Genomic DNA, 19,886 nt, shown 5'->3' with positions numbered 1-19,886 from the left:
CCCTAATCGTTTCTATAGTGAAATTAAAGAAGATGCATATAAATAAAGAGTCAGATGAGAGAGGGGTCAACGGTGATGGTGTCGTGTAGGACCAGCAGTGACGATACATTGCACCTGGCCAGTTCCTGTTCGATACAGTGGGCTTATCTGAGAAGGCAAACAAGAATTCACCACTAATGACTCGGTTACAAAAGATATCATTAATCCTGCTACCAAACACACCCTTGAGATCCCTATTCCTAAAGTACTGTTAAATGATTGTGATCAAATTTTTTGTTTGTTTCATGTGATAATTTCAATAGAATTCATGCAAGATGTGTTTTTCAGATTCTTTTAATCAAAATATGTATTTTTTTTGTGAAGTGGGAGTGTTGTGGAAGTTGATTTTGGTTGAATTCTAATAAATCTAACAATACTATTAAAGCAAAACCAATTGTCCACATGTCCTTCTACTAGCCAGTCCACCTATGCATCCAAGTCACCAAGTTTCCATTCTCATATTATCTATTATGCTGCCACGTGTCATGTTCACCAAACACCCAAAAGCAAAAAACTTAACCCGGTCCATTTTTCATAACCCATAACCAATTCCACCAGTCATTTTTCTCTCTAACCTCTTCACTAACATACGAACCCTAATTCCGCAGCTCAGATTCCGCCGCTCAAATCCAACATCGAACGTTTACAGTATTTACCAATAATTGTTTAATATACCATGTTTTTATTCACTTCCAAGGTTATTGATGTCTCCAATCGGTTCGATTTCGTTCAGTTGATCGTTTCTTAGAGGAGATGTTATAAGGTTTTTTTTGGTCAATTAATGATGATTATAACAGATCGATTCTCCGATGAATATATTAAAGGTAATTAACAATCCATTCTTGCACATATAGTTAGTTATTTATAATAATATCCGATGAATATATTTCGGCCACTTTGTTATAAGCATATGTTATGTTTTCTGAGATTTTCCAGCCAATTAGTTATTGTTTTCTTTAGTGAATATTAAGAATTGAATTTCCGTCCAATTTTTTTATTGTTTTGTTTGTCCAATTCTTAAATTTTTTATCCAATTTCTTATTTTTGTGTTTACTAAATATTAAGAGGTGAATTTCCGTCCAACTTATGTTTTTTTTTCATCCAATTTGCTATTGTTTTCTTTACTAAATATTAACAAACATAATTTCCGTCCAATTTATGTTTTTTTTTTCCGGCCAATTTTGATTTAGTTTTATCAAAAGTTAGAAACTTCGATTTAATAATACAATTGTTTTGAATGTTTAATAAATTTGTTTGTAAATTATTTGTTTCATATATAATATTTATCTTTAATCTTTAATTTAATTTTCCAGAAACATTAATTATAAATTTACTAATTTTTTTATTAATATTTACTAAATTATAAATATACTAAATTTACTAAATTATAATATTGATCTTTAAAATACATATAAAAGTATGATATTGATCTTCCAAATATAATTTATTCTAGAATTTTCTAAAAATATAAATGTACATTAACATAATCCGTTATTAGTTGACCTTTTGACTATAATTTGAAATTTAAATTATTATATTTAACAGTTTGGCTATAAAACCGATAATTAAGGAAATAATTTATGTTTTTATTATTTTTATTATATCCTAAATTACATAATGTATTATTATTAAATATTAACAGATTTTTGAAAAACCTTAAACATGGTAATATTAAAGGTTATTATATAATAATACATTCTAAAAATATATTTTTTTATAATCAATTGGTTATTTTTGGACATTATTATTTGAATACAATTTATTTTTTTAATTTATAATATTCAATGTATAATTATTCAAATAATAGTATTTTTTATTTTTTTTATTTATAATCAATTTTTTATTTTTGGAGATAATTGGTTACACTAACCCGGTTTATTATATTCAAACTTATGTTTAGAAAGTTTCAATACATAATACGTTTAACAAAATTAATATTCTCTACATCCTACTATATGATATCTAATCAAATAATCATTTTTCATAATTTTCATAATCATAGCCTTTTTATTCCATTAATATCTTCTTCAATGTAAGCTTCTACACTGTTCATAATTGTGTTTATGTTTCAAATATTCTGTTTAACTGTTTTATATTTTCATTGTAAGCATAGGAAAATGGACAGTCAAACCTTTACCATGCTAAATGAAATTGATGTTCTCAAAACATCACCGTCAACTCTTAAGGTTAGAGTTCTAAGGCTTTGGAGCATCAAAGATAACAAAAATGTCAAAGAGGATTTTTTGATCGAGATGGTTCTAATGGATGAAAATGTAAGTATCTATTTATTAATCTATATATATGTTACACTTTCTACACTTTTTATATCTTAATTATTGATTCAGTTGTAATTCTAATAAATATATATTTCTTTAATGACAGAAGAATCGAATCCAAGCCACCGTTTACAAACATGATATCTTTCGTTTCAAAAGATTCTTGAAGGAAAGCTCTACTCTGATTATTATCAATCCTAGCATTGGTCTAAATGGATCCAACTACAAAGTGATTGACTGTGCCAACAAATTAGTGTTGGGACCAAACACACATGTGAATCCATGTCAAGAGTTTGAAGGTCACATGTTTGGTTTCAAAATGATTTCATTTTAATCAATCAAACAATACTATTAAAGCAAAACCTATGGTCCCCATGTTACTCAACTAGGCTGTCCACATATGTAGCCCAGTCACCAAGTTTTCATTTACAAATTGTCCACCTATGCCACCATGTCACCTCTTTATGCAATCACCCTATATTTAAACCTTAATAATTCACAATTTTTTACCCTAAACATATTTTTCTCTCTTTCTCTATTAGCCGGATCTCCTTTCACCCTCTCATATATTCCGGCTAATCTAGATCTAGATTTGTATTAATCGTTTTCCGGTAAGTTTATATTTTATAATAAATTTCTGATTGTTGATATATGTATTTCCGGCAACATTATATTTTCTTCCGGTTATTGTTTCCTCTAACTTTTTTATCTTTATTTTCATTATTAACTGATTTTATTAATATCAGTTTAGGTTGTAAATACAAAACGGCGATGAAGCTGATATGTGGACGTATTTACATTTTTCTGGTAAGGTTTTACGATAAGTTTTTCCGGTTATTTGTTATACCTATAACAATGGTTTTTTTATATTTATTTGAAGTTTTATATTTTTCCAATTTTTTTGTTTTACATGTTCTTCTAGGTTCTAAATAAAAATCAGCTTCATCCATGGACAGTATCATTATTTCGTTTTTCCGGTAAGACACGTTTAAATTATCCGGTTATAAATTATAATTATAATCTTCCTTAATATCAATGTTATAACAAAACTTTATTATTTCAGGTTATTTACCCGATTAATTTACGGAATATTTCAGTTTACCTTCTAAATCTAAATCTGAGATAACATGGTTAGTATCATTATATTGGCTTTTCCGGTAAAACATTCAATTTTTCCCGATATAAATTAAATATCAAGTTTTCCATAATATCAACATTAATATTCTACTTTATAATTTCAGGTTAATGTCCTGACTGATACAAGCTAATTTTCATAAATTGAGCATTACTTTATAAGATGTATTTTTTTTATATTGATGTATATTTCTTTTTTGAATATTCAATTATATTCATTATTTGTAGATAAAATAATATATTGATGTATATCGGAGATATCTTGATGTATATTTTTTTTCCGGCGTGCCTTAGTATACATAAATTTCATATTTAAGTATCTCATTAATACAATTTATTGAGTTTGACTATCCTTATTTGTTTAAATAACAAATTAACAACTTAATTAACTTTCCAACTTAATAAGTTTTTCGACCATTTATAAAAATAAGTTTTTAAATTTAAATTACATTTACATATTTATAGTACTTTCTTACTACCATTTTTAATTATGGTAATTCCTTTTATATTAATATTTAACTTTACACAAATAATTGAGTAATACTAACTTTACAAAAATAAGTTTTATACATTTAAACTTTGACTGTATTATTAACAACCGTATTTTCATAATTTACAAAACGATCTGATTTGTATTTCTTAATATATTTAACTTCAAAATTTAATTAACATATTAAACTCCTTATAAATTCAGAATTAATCAATCTTTCAACAAAGTTTTGAAGGTTTTAATACTCTCCATAATTTTAAACTCATTTAAAAATCTTTCCATAATTTTTTGAAGTTTTCAAATTAACCGATTTGATTTTCATTTTTGTAATTATTTCTAAATTAATTGGTCATGTTAATAAAATTAGAACTGATTTGATTTTTATTTTTGTGATTTGGCATTAACTTTTGTAATTATCTATATATATATATATTAGAACAATAAACTATTAGTTAATATAAAAATGATGTTGTTTTAGTCATCACCAAAATATATTAGGTATGAACTTCTGGTCATTATTTCATGTTTAAATATTATGTCTAAGGCAACTAGCATTACAAATTTTTTAACCAAGCTTAGATGTTATAAATTTATTTTGGTGTTAATATTGATTTTAATCTTTTCAATATTATTATACTTGTACCGTAATGATAATTTAAAATTTTTTAATTGTGTATAGTTTTCATAACAAAATTTTACTTTTTCAGTTTATATATATTTTTAATTATATGTGTTAACTTTCCTCAAATTTAACATATTTAATAAACTAGAATAGGTTATCATTTTAATATTTAAAAAACTGATTGTCAAATTAAAAATACTTGCCATAATTGTAATGGAATCTTACTTTAATTTACGTGAATATTAATTAATATTTAATACTAAAATAATAACCGCTTTATTTTAGACCACAATATTCAAATTGACATAATTTCTAAAAATCAATACTTAATATATCATAAATTAAATAACCGTTTTATCATCATTTATAAATATTATTCGACACATATGATTTAGTGAATATTATTAGACATGACAACTTTTCATAATTTATTAATATTATTATTCCCATGAATAAATATATTTCAAATTATTTCTATCTTTACATGGAAGACCAAATTTAAACTTAAATTTCGGTCACTTATAAGTTTACCATTCGATATCGTATTCTTCATTGATATTCCATCATAACTATACCCAAATTTCAATATTTTCGCCGCAACCATGTAATTACTTCAATAAATTATTAATATACATTGCACTTTGTTTTTCAAAAATTAAATTAAATACATATTAATTTCTTATTGTTATTATTTTATAGTAGATTTAATTGATTATGGGATTCCACACCCAAAACATAATTTTCTTTTTATATTCGCCGTTGTAAATTTGGTTATGTATGTTCAATTTTTTTTTGAATTTGTGTTCACAAAATATTAATGTCACTAAATTTCTCAATAACGTATAATAAACACGTATTATATTTTTACCCATTTTAACTAATAAGTTTTTTCCAGCATAATATAAATCTTCTAATTATAACATCCAAACAATTTGATAGTCAAAGTCTTCATAATGTTTTCAAAGAATATTAAAAGTATTTTATAATTTATTTCCTATACGTTTATTTTTTGTTTTCATTGATTTTGTATCATATTTTTTCACCTTTAATTATTTTCAAAGTCAACATAAAATTTTTTAATCTTTTCAAAGTTATTTGATAATTCATTTATTATAAAACGTTTTTAAGTTTTGCAAGTTTAACAAAATATTAATGTCAGTGATTTAAAAGTTTGTTGCAAGATTGGTCAAAAATAAAAAAAAAATTTCACAATTTTTTGAAGTTTACTAATTCCAATTTTTTTTTATATTTTGTAACTATTTTGAAAATATTTCAAAACGGGTTATTTTAAAAGAGTATCAAATTTGTTAGGTATAAAATGACGGCCAAAAAAAGTTTTACTGATATATCTTTTTGGTTTAATGGTTTAAGTTAAAAAGATGTTTTATGTTGTCATTTTACTTTGTTTGTTGTTGTATGTTATTTTGTTTTAATAAAAACAACAATTTAACAAAAGCAACTTTATTAATGTTCAAATGTTACTCATTATTAAATATGTTATTATGGTATATTTAATTTGAATGATATTGTTTGATTATATTTTCAGGTGGTGAAGCAAAATGAGTTTCTTTTGATAGAATATTTGAAAAAGTTGATGGTGGTTTAATATGAAATAACATGTTTATGTCTTTTGTTAATGTTTTTTGGTTGTTCGATGTACATTAACTTATTGTAACTTTTAACTTTTAATATTTAGAACATGTGAATGTTTAAAGTTTTGGTCCAAAGTTTGAAAAAAATTTGTGTTGCTTGAATTTGTTATTTAAATGTATTATGTTTGTTGACATGTTTTTTCACCCGTGTGTAACACGGGCTGTACCCTAGTTATTTTTATAATATTTGAGTTTTTCATGTGAGAATTTCGTTAAAAATTTGGGGTTTTCAAGAAAGATAGCAACCTCAACGAATGAGCTGGCGATCATTGGAGTTTTGGATTGATGATTGGGAGGTTGTTGACGTCGGGAAGCGATTAGAGGTTTTTGATTTGGAAAAGGTCGGAGTATTAATGGTGGTTAGAGTAGGAAAAGAAGAAGAGTAGAAGGTTGAATATATGGCGTGTGTATTTGGATAAATAAATCAATTTTTTAACAATAATCATTTTAGTCCGTTAGAAGGTTGTACTTACTGTGGCTAGACCCGGGTTCGAAACCCATGGTGGACGGTTTTTGTTATTGTTTTTTGAGAGAAATCGTTAAACAAAACGATGGTCCAAATTGAATTTATTTGAAAACACAAAGTTGCAAATTGTAAGGGTATTAATATCTTTTCATAAAAAATCTAACGTTTACGGTGGACCCAAATTGCAAAAAATGAACCACCACAGGGTTTTATCTGCGAAATAACCAGCACGGGATTGAAATCTGTGTTTTGGGTTTCATCAAATAAATCATAATTAACTCTTTAAATAAAATCAAATTTAAATATCTTAAAAATAAACAAAAACATAAAAGTAAATATATTAAACATTTTCTGTACGATTAAGGCTTTATGTTTTTCTTAGAAATATCTTTTTCAAAGCGGGAAAAGCCAAAATGTCCATTAATGCATTATCTGCACCTGAAACAACTGAAGCCAAACAATATAATTCTTCAACAGCAACTCTTATGGATAGATCAAAATTTGCACCTGTCTATTGATATAAAAAAAAGGACAAAAGTTCCAACCTTAACAAGTCTTTATTCAACTTTGTTTTGTCTAACTTTACATTGTTAACAACTGTCATATATATTTTGTTATAAAATCTGAAGGAAACTAAATTGAAACTAGGATGACTTCGGAGAAGGTGAGGCGTGTATCCGAATGCTTCGTCAAGCCACAACACAACCTCTCACAAGATGCTAAACAACCCATATACTTCACCCCCTATGAGCTAACCCTTCTCAACGTCAACTACAGCCAAAAAGGTCTCCTGTTCACAAAACCACCCGAGAATCAAGATTTCTCTGTAACCGCTTTCTTGGATGACCTCCGCAGATCTCTTTCCGCAACCCTCACTCATTTCTACCCTCTCGCGGCTCGCTTAACCACTCGAAAACAAGATAACCCACCTTCCTATGTCATCTACATAGACCCGAAAACAGCCCCGGAGTCAAGTTTGTTCACGCAACCGTGGACGACGTAACTGTCTCCGACATCCTTACGCCCCCTAATGTACTGAAGAGGTAGGTCCCAGCAGAGCCCAGTTGGACCCACAGAACTCACCTTGAAGAGAGACGTCTGCGCAGAAACCAACTGGATCCGCAGGACCCACCATGCTCAGAGACGTGACGTCCTTACGCGCAGTACGCAAGCTGTTCCCGCAGGAAATGCCTCCCAATGGTGAAGTACTCCGCCTGTTCCCGCAGCTGCGGATACAAGCCATCAGGGAAGGCCACCCGCGCAGCAAGGCTACACGCACAAGACACTTAGCTCTCAATAATTCAGTAGTCACCTGAAGGAATGAGCAAAGCCGGGAACAATCCCGCACAAAGGCGGGAGGGGGAATACTCCCGCCCAAATGAGCCAGTCCGTACGATACTGGCGAGCAGCATGCTCTTGTACTGTATGTCACTATTAGCCGCTACCTACTCACCAACTCTTGTCATACCACGTGCATAGCCTGCAGTTGGTGGAAAAGGAATAGTACACAGCAGGCCTGGTCACTGTCAGCCGCTGCCTACCCACCAACTACCAGCATGGCACGTGCGTAGGCCACAGTTGGTAGAACAGGAATACTATTCAACCGGCTATACCCTCTTGGAAACCTACCTTCGGCTATAAATACCCCAAATGGTATGATCATCTCATCTTATCTTGTATCTTACATCTTATACCTGATATCTGCTCTAGCAATCTCTTAATATACACATATTCAAGAGCAATCTAGTCTGATTCTCACGCCGGAGGGTGGTCACAAGGAGGTACCCCCCCTTCTCAGTGACGAGCTCACGGTGTCTGTTTTGCAGGTTATCAGAAGAACCATCTTTGCCGGGTCTAACCCCTCGTGGGAAACATCTATTTAACCCCCAGATTATCCGTAATCTGCCCGGGGTCGATTAGTGTTTCTTCATTGATGCCACCGTGCATAAAAGCTAGAACTTCATTTCTTTTCAGTTTTTTCAAACTTCTGGAAAGATGGTTAAAGAAACTCCGGTAACCACAACCCCAGCTACTGGGGGGAATACCGGCGACTACACAGTTTTTACGAACACTACCCCGGTTACCCAAGCCGGGGCAAGTGCAGTAAATTTTACGAACACTACCCCAGTTACCCAAGCTGGGGCAAGTGCAGTAAACAATCGCTCACTGGGATTCACCGATACCCAGTTAGAGACAACGAACGAGGCTCCCCCGCCAAACACTCGATGAAGTTAAAGCGTGGGCGGAAGCACGTCAAAAAGAATTCCAAGCTGAGTTGGATGAACGCTTACGTTTACTCCAACAGGCTGATGAATTCGTAGAGTACTTTGACGATGATTCGGAGGAATCCGATAGTGACGCAAACCCTCGTCATAGGGCGAAAGGGAAGCGTAAGGAAACGGACTCCCAACCGAGAAGGCATTTTGGAGAAACCTTCAAACCAAAAAACGCGGGTGGAAACCCACGTGACTTCTCCAAAACATTTACACCAACTGCTGCAAAGGCGGGAACGTCCAAATTTTCAAGGGACATTGCGGAAGCAATCGTCCCGAAAAGTGCCAAACAGATGTCCAACATCGGCACTTACGATGGTATATCTGATCCAGACGATCATTTGAACAGGTTCATAGCGGGGGCAACCGTCAGTAGTTGGACGGAACCTACGTGGTGTTACATGTTCCAAATGACGCTTGTTGGGGCAGCTAGAGCATGGTTCGATCGTCTACCGGTCCACCACATCTACGATTGGGAAGACTTCCAGCAGAAATTTAGCCAACACTTCAGCCAACAAAGAAAGTATACCGAAGAGCAATGGACAATCCTCAAATGCATTCGAGAGGAAGATGAATCTTTGCCAGACTTCATCACTCGCTTCAACTCAAAGAAGCTAAGTCTGGGTAATATTAGCGAAGATCTTATTCGCGCTGCTTTCATCCAGGGCGCGAACGACCCAGAGCTCATCCGCACCTTAACGGGTAAAGATGGCATGCCATCCACATGGGATGCCATCATGACAGCAGCTAAACGCTTTGCGGAAACGGAGAAGCAACTGGGTAGAGATCTCCCCCAGAGCACAAACCTCTACACCCAGAAAACAAGAGAAGACAAAGTCCTTACCGCCCGACTAAACAAAAAGCGGAAGCTAGGCATTTGGCAGTCAAGGGTAAACTTTGACACCTCATCCGGCTTGCAACATCGGTTAGGCGGAAGGGATAACGTACAGTCGAACCAGAACTCCAGATGGACGCCACTCACCAAAAGCGTCACCGAGATATTCGCCACTGAGGAGCTCCCATGGCCAAAGGCTCCAATAATCCGACATCGTCACAATGCTGATCGGAGCAAATACTGTGACTTTCACAGGACAAAAGGCCACAACACTGAAGAATGCACAGACGTAAAGGACATCGTCGAAGAATTTGTCAGAGATGGGACGCTCGCGCACCTCGTGGCGTAACGAACGCTGAGCAGGCTGACGCGTGTAGAACCCCAGTTGGGGAAAACACGAATAAAATTGCAGCTTCAATGCCGGAGACTACATACTGCGTAAACAACGAGATCCCGAACCAGGTGCATATCGGCTCGATGGCACTCCCATCCCAACAACATGGAAGGGAGCTCAATTACACAGTTTGTATGTAGATCAATTCCAAATTTGTAAAGAAAAGGCCCAGAGCCACTTCTAATGGAAATGATTCTCCTTAGAACATCGACGCTGATGATTTTACATTTATACTTATGAACTTTCCACACGGATGTGCCGGTCTTCACCGCATACATAAGTGTGAAAGAAGTCGTTGCGTGGGGAAGGCGGCAAAACCCGCATAAACCCAAAAAACGGCAAACCTTCACGCAGGTCAGTTAAAGGTAAAGTTCAGTCATCCCACTAAATGAAAGTGCCGGTCTATCCGCACGAATCATGATAAGAGGAAACTGAACACTAACCTGTTAACAACCGCGCGTCGAACGGTTAATTTATTCAACACTGATGCCGGTACTCACCGCATAATTACGTGGAAAGTCGTTGCGTGGGGAAGGCGGCAAAACCCGCATAAACCCAAAAAACGGCAAACCTTCACGCAGGTCAGTCATAGGTAAACTTTGGTCAACCCACTAAATGAAAGTGCCGGTCCTAACCGCACAAAACATGAGAGGAAACCGAACCTATTGACAACCGCACGTCGAACGGTTAACTTATTCAAAATACTTCAGAAAATTTCTAACAGAAGGATGAGGAAAACCTCCACGCAGGTTAGATGTAGGTAAAGTTTAGCCATCCTACTAAGTGCAAGTGACGGTCCTACCCGCACAATCACGAAAGAGGAAGCAAAACTTCAACCTATTATCTACCACGTTCAAAGGTTAACTTATTCTAAACACTTAGAAAATTTCTAAAAAGATGAGGAAAACCTCCACGCAGGTCAGATATAGGTAAAGTTTAGCCATCCTACTAAGTGCAAGTGACGGTCCTACCCGCACAATCACGAAGGAGGAAGCAAAACTTCAACCTATTATCTACCACGTTCAAAGGTTAACTTATTCTAAACACTTGAAAAATTGCTAATTTAAACTAAAGTATGCATGAGCAAGTCATATAACGTTTATAAAGCAAGTCATCCAGTGAAAGTAGCGGTCTTACCCGCACAAAGATTTATATTTCATAATATTCATTACAAGAATGGCCGGGTAACTACCCGCCTACAAGAATATAAATCTATACAAGGTAAACCTATCCTAACAGTGGGAAGGGATCTTCAGGATCAAGCTTCAGGACCACTTCCACTTGGACCAGCACCATCAGTAGAGCGTGGCGGTTCAAGGAAAGCTTTAAGGATAGCTAGCCCATCATCAGCAGCAGCAACTTCGTTCACCTTCTCCACCACCGGATGCCGGAAGGCGGCATACAGATTCACTGCTTGGTCATAAATAGCTTCAGTATCCACATCATACAAAGGGAAGTTGGAAGGCGGGATGCCTTTCTCAACGAACCCTAGACCAAGCAGGAAGCCGGCCTTTTCCCCATCCTCATGAGAAGCGTTGAGGGCTGCGCTCATGGCATCGTCGTATGATGTGTCCGTGAAGACTCGATGCACAACCTACAAAAAAAAAAAATATACAAGTATCAAAACCTTTTCTATTTACAAAGAAAAGCGTGAAGACATTATGAAGCTAAGCTTACCTGAGACAACGCTTCTCGAAGAAGCCATTCCTTGGTAACCAGAGCTTCCTGGAGGGCAGCTTGAGCTTGGTTACGGGCGCGTTTGGCTTCACTTTTGTTAAGGTTGGCAAGCAACACTTCTTTAGCCGCAGCCTCTTCAACGCCCTTTAGCTTCCGCTCAGTATGGTCAAGCACCCCCCTCTGGTCTAAGATCTCTTGGAGCTTCTTGGCGTCTTCCATCGCCAAGGCATCATGAGCCTGTTGTAGCGCCTCTAGTTTGGCTTTAAGTTCCTCATTCTCGAGGCGTAGAGGCTCAGCAACAGCTTCAGTCTTGGTGGCCCTCTCAGTTGCGTTCCGTGCAGTTTCCTTAGCCAGCCAAAGCTGTTCGTTAACAGCTTGGGCAGCCTTGGAACGGGCCTCGAGACGGGCCTGAACTTCAACCTCGAGGGCCTTGAAGGCCTTCTCCTTTTCCGCAGCCACTGCGGTAAGCCTCTTGTTCTCCTCCCGGACAGCCCGCGCCTGAGTTACTTCTTGGATGCGAGCTGCTTTTAACTTGTCGTTTTCACGACAAAGCAGCTCGACGCGCGGCTGCATCCGGGCCAGGAGAATCCGCAGCTCATTGGTTAGCCTACCCTCCTGGTAGCTAGCCATTGCTTCCCCCAACGCACCACTGGGAGCTGCGTGACGAGCCCACTCCACGCACTCCACAGGCGTGCGAATGGTTGTTCCTTGGCGGATGTTCCAGCGTGGAACATACACTTCATTGGAATCCGACTCTGCAAAAAACAAAAAGCAGTTAGGAAAAAATGATATATAAAAAAAAAAAGGCCAAAAGAACCCTACGCACCTGTAGGGTCGACAACAGGCCGATAGCCGCCAAACCCATCACCTGAACCTAAGGGAAATCCATCCAAGAGGTCAGGCAGATGGGAAGGAGGCAGAGGTTGGCGAGAAGCCCCAAGCATACCTGAAGGATCGGCTGTAGCTGCCAACGTCGGAGGCATGGAGGCCGCCACGGTAGAAACCAACGGAGGTGAACTCACCGGAGGTGAACTCACAACCGTGGTCGCCGCTGCGGAAGTACCCGCAGAAATAGTCACCGCCGGCTCAGTGAAAGATTCAGTAAATATGGCACTGACAGCCGGCGGAGATGTCATCACAATTGGAACAGTTGGCTCAACTGGGTGAGCAACTGAACCAACTGAAGCAGGCGCAGCCGCCTGGGTCATCGCCTCAGGTAGGTTGACCAAGCCTACCGTCATGGGTCCGGAGGTGCTCCTCCCCGCTCCGGTAGCATCCACGCCTGCACAAAGAAGATATAAGTATAATGGCGGAAAGATATGAAGTTAAAAAGTAAAGTTTGTACTTACGGGTTTTATTGAGCCTAAAAGTGCGAACAGGCGGGGACGAACCCGATGGAGCCGGCCTCTTCACGCCGCTCACCGTCGTTGTCCTTGGCTGCTCGGAGGTGACGGTCGTCTCAGCCTCCGGAGCAGTGGTCTTATCACCACCAGGGTTCCCCGCCACCTCCTCGCTCTCAGTCTCTGAATCAGACCGAGGCACCGGATCGGCAGTGGAGGCAACCTTCGCCTTCCCCTTCCCGCCGGCAGCCTTCTTCTTCCGCACCAACGGAGGACCATCTGCGGATTCCTCATCAGAACACAAGATTAGAGGAATTCCAGCAGAGGTTTCAGCATTGAGGGGTTGAGGGTTGAATAACTCCTTACCTGGCCGCCTGGCGCTCAGGATCTCGTGGCCTGGCGGGTAGACCTCCACGAACCGATCCGCCGTCTGTTCAAGGATGGGCAACTCATTCTCATCTAGAGCACGAGTACCCATCCGAGCGGGACTATCAGCCTCCCGCGGATGCAGGAGCGACTGCAAGTCATTCCCCTCTGAAACAAAAGAAAAATAGTTAGAAGACAAACCTATATAAACAAAGAAGACAGAGCATACCGTAAGGGACAGAGTTCAAACCGTATTCGAGGACGATGGGAACCTGTGACGCCTCCTTCCACATCCGGCTCATCCTAAGCATCACCATCCCAGACTCCACAAAGCGGTAGACCGGAGTCTGGACCCGGGAGATCTTGGCGAACCACTCCGCCTCCTGGTAGTTGAGGGCGTGAAGGGCGGGGAGTGCTCTCCCATTCTTAAAGGTCATCGCAAGGGGGATGACGCGAGCGGAGATATAAAAAAACTCACGCTTCCACGACCGAAGACTGCCCTCGGTAGCGCAGATCTTCAACCCCTTGATCCGATTGACCAAGGTGTACCACCCCTGGATGCACCTCCAAGAATAGAACGTCATCAACCGGTCAGCATGGGGCTCCACACCCAGAATGAGGCACACCCACTCAAAGTGGCGGATCTTGGCGATCGCCATCGGGTGTACCTCCTTCAGATGCACGCCGTGCCTCTCCAAGACACGGTATACAAACTTCGTCAATGGGAACCTGAGATTCCCATAAACGAAGAATGCAGCGTACACCCCTATCTTGCCCTGGGGGGCATCGTACACCGTCTGGTGTGGCTCCGGAAACTCAGGCTCGAACGGCTCGAGCATGAACTTCCGGACGATGTACTGAAAAAGCTCGGCAGTAAGAGCGCACTGGCACTCGCCAGCAGTGCTCTTGTCGTCCTTATCAGAAGTGGACGACGGATTCTCGACGAACACGTCAGACTGCTCGGCAAAAGAAGACATGTTTGGATGTACAGAAAAACGATTTCAGAAGAATGCTCGACGGAATAGTGAGTATTCGCCGGAAATCGTTAAGAAGATGAAGAGAAGTGAAAGTGTGGATTGCAAAGGACCCTCTCCCCCTTTATATACTCATCGCAATTAATGCGATGAATTTAATGCGGAAGAGAGAGAAATCGCAGGTGCAATGAAACTATGACACGTGGCAAAGTGCAAGCTGGCAACAGCTGTTGAAAGGACGCGTGCCATTAATTTTGCGGCCACGCGCCCGAAAAATCACGCCCACGCGTCTGAAAAAGCGTCTGGAATGACCATGTACTGTCACGTCACCATAACTTCCTGCACGTCCTGACAGTCAGAAGAAACCGTCGGACGACATTTCAACAGTTTGGACTGTTCTTATCCTTTTACCAACTCTTCGAATTTCAAAATTTCAAAAAGATTCAAAAGTAAGCGGGAAAATACCCCTTACCTTGGCAACCAAGTAACTGTAAGACAGGTGCGAGTACAGTGTTAAGGCAAAACCCTTCACATACTTAGCACCTGCAGGGAATTGAAGCCAAGAATACCTCGGCGACCAAGTAACTATAAGACGGGTGCGGGTACAGTGTAAAGGCAAAACCCTTCACATACTTAGCACCCGAAGGGAATTGACGCCAGGAATACCTTGGAAGTAAAGTAACCGTAAGACGAGTGCGGGTACAGTGTCAAGGCAAAACCCTTCACATACCTAGCGCTCCGCAGGGAATTGAAACCAAGAAGGATCTTCTGGGCAATGCTTGCGGAAACGGGAATAACATCCCCGCATAGCGGGAACGTCGAGAACTACATTGTTTGAAGCTCCAAGATGTAATTGGTGGTTTTAACATAATTGATCACTATGTTCAAAACTACCAAAACCTCATGGAGAATCCACACAAGTGGGACTCAACGCTCCTGACTTGCGAGGAGGTTACAGACCTACCCGCATCATACCCAAAGATCAAGCAGGAAAGTCGGGAATTTCTGCAAGTGACATAAGGACTTCCGCGGGAAGAATCCCCATGGAAAACCTTAAAACTAAACCCTTTTCAAAAACCCTTTGCTTAAGTCCAAAAGTTCACCTCACTTATTCAACACTCATGAGAAGAACATTGGACTGGGGGGACTTGAAGAGGTAGGTCCCAGCAGAGCCCAGTTGGACCCACAGAACTCACCTTGAAGAGAGACGTCTGCGCAGAAACCAACTGTATCCGCAGGACCCACCATGCTCAGAGACGTGACGTCCTTACGCGCAGTACGCAAGCTGTTCCCGTAGGAAATGCCTCCCAATGGTGAAGTACTCCGCCTGTTCCCGCAGCTGCGGATACAAGCCATCAGGGAAGGCCACCCGCGCAGCAAGGCTACATGCACAAGGCACTTAGCTCTCAATAATTCAGTAGTCACCTGAAGGAATGAGCAAAGCAGGGAACAATCCCGCACAAAGGCGGGAAGGGGAATACTCCCGCCCAAATGAGCCAGTCCGTACGATATTGGAAGATCTTTTGTACTGTACCTGACGAGGTATGGGCAAAAGATCTAACCAGAGATACGACAGCCCATTGACAACAGTATGGCGAGCAGCATGCTCTTGTACTGTATGTCACTATTAGCCGCTACCTACTCACCAACTCCTGTCATACCACGTGCATAGCCTGCAGTTGGTGGAAAAGGAATAGTACATAGCAGGCCTGGTCACTATCAGCCGCTGCCTACCCATCAACTACCAGCATGGCACGTGCGTAGGCCACAGTTGGTAGAACAGGAATACTATTCAACCGGCTATACCCTCTTGGAAACCTACCTTCGGCTATAAATACCCCAAATGGTATGATCATCTCATCTTATCTTGTATCTTACATCTTATACCTGATATCTGCTCTAGCAATCTCTTAATATACACATATTCAAGAGCAATCTAGTCTGATTCTCACGCCAGAGGGTGGTCACAAGGAGGTACCCCCCCTTCTCAGTGACGAGCTCACGGTGTCTGTTTTGCAGGTTATCAGAAGAACCATCTTTGCCGGGTCTAACCCCTCGTGGGAAACATCTATTTAACCCCCAGATTATCCATAATCTGCCCGGGGTCGATTAGTGTTTCTTCATGTACCCTCGGTTGTTCATTCATTCTTCGACCTTAATGACGCTATTAACCATAATGGTCATACACTCCCATTACTATGCATTCAGGTAACCGAGCTTACTGATGGAATCTTCATCGGTGGCTCGGTGAACCACCTTCTAGCCGATGGAACATCTTTCTGGCATTTCATGGCTTCCTGGAGTGAAGTATTCAGATCTAAAGATGAAAATGGATATTTCAGCATATCACGTCCTCCGATATTCAAACGATGGGTCCTTGAAGGATACGGTGCTGTTACAAAGCTCCCGTTTTCCCATCAAGATAATCAGTTCATCGAAAGATCTGAAAAACCGCAAGTTAGGGAGAGATTCTTCCATTTCTCCTCAGCCGCAGTCGCTAAACTCAAAGCAAAAGCAAACGCGGAATGCAGTACGCAAAAGATATCGAGTTTACAGGCGGTGTCCGCACTTTTTTGGAGGTGTGTAACTCGAGCTCGGCACCAACCAGAAAATAGTGAAACGGTTTGTAGACTTGTTGTTAGCAACCGGCGTAGGGTGAATCTACCTCTGTATGATGATTACTTTGGTAGTCCCGTGGGCGTAGTTATGGGAACCGCAACTGTTGGGGATCTAATGGCTCGTGGGCTTGGATGGGCCTCGTTGAAGATGCATGAAGCAGTGACAAACTATGACGATGCAGAAGTGAAAAAGTGGGTTGAGTCATGGTATAGAAACCCAATAGTGTACAAATTGAATAAAGTATTTCATCCGAACACCACACACATTGGGAGTTCACCAAGGTTTGACATGTACGGGTGCGAATTTGGGTTGGGGAAAGCGGTTGCGGCTAGGAGTGGGTTCGTGAACAAGGTCGACGAGAAATTGACCATGTATCCTGGCCGGGAAGGTAGCGGGAGCATGGACGTAGAAGCTTGCTTATTGCCGGAATATATGACGGAACTTGAATGTGATCAAGAGTTCATAAATGCTACCAATATAGAATAAATGAGTGTCGTGTCTAGTATGGATACCGTATGTTTGTGTCTTAATTGTAAGGGGTACGTACGTACGTAGACTATTTATGGTGATTCATGTTTTTTTTAGTTTTTGTTTGGTAACAATGTTGCATTTTGTGTTATTATATATATATATTAATAAGTAAATTGTGTCAGCCTCACAAAATCTTAACTATTCATGAAATTATGAGTTTCCAGCCATATACGTGTTACTGTGACTCTGATAATTTAAGTTGGACCTTTCTACCTCTTCTTCTGCCTCTTGCCTCATTTCACCCTTCCATCATCATATCTTTCCTTCCTTCCTCATAGACCATCGTCGCTTTGGACCCTGATGATACGGATTTCTACAACCCGCTGTCTCTGTCTATGTCTAGATGTTCATAAACTGAATGTCGCTTTGCCAGGTGGGTGACGCCGGACGGCCGTGGTTCAGCCGTTCAGTGATCAGTTGGGCGTATTTACGTGGTTCTGTCCCTATCTACATCATCTTCGCAGCGTCTTCTTGGTTTGAACCATAAGTCGGGGTTCGGTGTTCAGTTCTCTGGTGGGCAGATTTACTGTCGCCGGGTTCCCAAATACAACCCTAGGCGGCAGTCTGCCGGTTAGGGGTGGCGCCAGCAGTGGCGTGGTCTAAAAGTCTTACCTTATCTTCAGGGAGATAATTACTAACCTGAATCAACACTCTATTTGCAGTCACCAAGCCTTTTTCTGTCCAATTCATCTTGCTTGGCGATTAAGGTAACTAGCCTTTCTAACATACGTAAGTTTTTTTCTTTTATTTAGGATTTCATTGTCTTCTAAAACATTATAAAGTTTCCTTAAATTTAAATTGAAATTGAACAGGTGATTTCCAATTTGCATTTGTTCACTTTTATTACTTGAAAACCAGTACCTGAAAAGTATCTAAAATCAAGCTTATTTTCTGGGTTTGTTGGTACATGATGTCAGTAGTTCATGATTGAGACGAGCTGTAAGGCAGTGGAGTATGATTGTCGAGCTGTAAGGGTGACGAGCTCTTGTTATGCTTTGGCAAAGAGCATACGTTGCCTTCTCGCATAACGTTTAATTGGTATAAGAACCTATAATTGATCACACAAATTGATCAACATTTTACCATGCTCTGTTCCTCTCCACGTTTTAGTAACACAGCCTCTTCTTTTAACTCACTAGACTCAGATGTCTTGTCTGAATTTGATGAGACAGGACTAGGAAGAAGCAGGAATGTAAAATATCTTTTTCTCGTTCAGCACCTTCAGATCAGCTTGAGACAAATTCACTAAATGCATAGGATCATATACTCTCATCAGCTCTTGTTCATCTTCATCCTCCATTACTGCTTCAGCTGTTTCACAATCAACGTACCACCATTTTAGATCTTTGAGCACATCCTTGGGCATTTGTTTCATCGTCACTTCTTTTAGACACCGGATCGGCTTATACTTCATTATCATCCAAGGCTTGCCATCTGCTCTCATTCCTCTGTCTTTGTCTTCAACGAGCTTTCCTTTCTGTGGTTTCAACAGCTCGAACTTTTTCTCCTTTATGCTTTCCTTCCAGACTATCTTCCCAATGATCCTAGCCATGTTATCATCACTCCTGTTTATCAACCCCAACCTGGCTAAGTCCTTCACTTCACATTCAGGCAACGTATTCAACGATCTCAACAGCCTCTTGAAATACTGAACCCCATCATACCGCAAAAAGCCTCAACTGCTCATCATATAACCAGCGTATAATCCCCCTTTTCAATTCAGCATAATCCCTGATGTTGTAACTTTTCTTGAACATAGTAGGGACCGCCGGTTTCTTAGTCTTTACGAACCACTGAGCGTAGCCTTCTTTCCATCTTGGCTGCTCCTCCCATTCTGTCTCATCACATCCCGTATCTTGACCCAAATCTGACTTTTCAACCTCTGGAATTTCATGCTCAACATTCTCCTCCACAATCTCTCCCTCTTCGACTTCACTATCAATCACGATCTCAGCCCCTATCTTCTCTATCTCCTCCAACGGTAACACATCCTCATCACCTATAACATCATCTAACACCTCCTCAGCATCCACAACCACCACATCGTCACCCCCTGAACCGCCAGCTGCACTCGTTGACTCCCCCTGAGATGTGGAAGTCCCAAGAGCTTGTTCAGTTCTTGGCAACTCTCCACCTGCACCTTTCGATGCATTGGGATCATCGTCTCGATCGTTACGCTTTTTTGTCCTCAGCTCGTC

The 19,886-nt window shown here is 39.6% G+C and overlaps 1 pseudogene; it reads left to right on the top strand.

Moving 5' to 3' along the window:
- The first annotated feature begins 7,267 nt into the window (after positions 1-7,267).
- Positions 7,268-17,689, top strand: LOC143590407 (putative acetyltransferase At3g50280; annotated as a pseudogene).
- The last annotated feature ends 2,197 nt before the right edge of the window (positions 17,690-19,886 follow it).

This window comes from Bidens hawaiensis, unplaced genomic scaffold (genome assembly GCF_021521415.1).
Source record: "Bidens hawaiensis isolate Kalapana, Puna unplaced genomic scaffold, B.hawaiensis_p1.1 tig00038529_1, whole genome shotgun sequence".
Classification (NCBI taxonomy): Eukaryota; Viridiplantae; Streptophyta; class Magnoliopsida; order Asterales; family Asteraceae; genus Bidens; species Bidens hawaiensis.
Note: the sequence above shows the minus strand (reverse complement) of the source record. Positions and strands in the feature narration are given on the sequence as shown.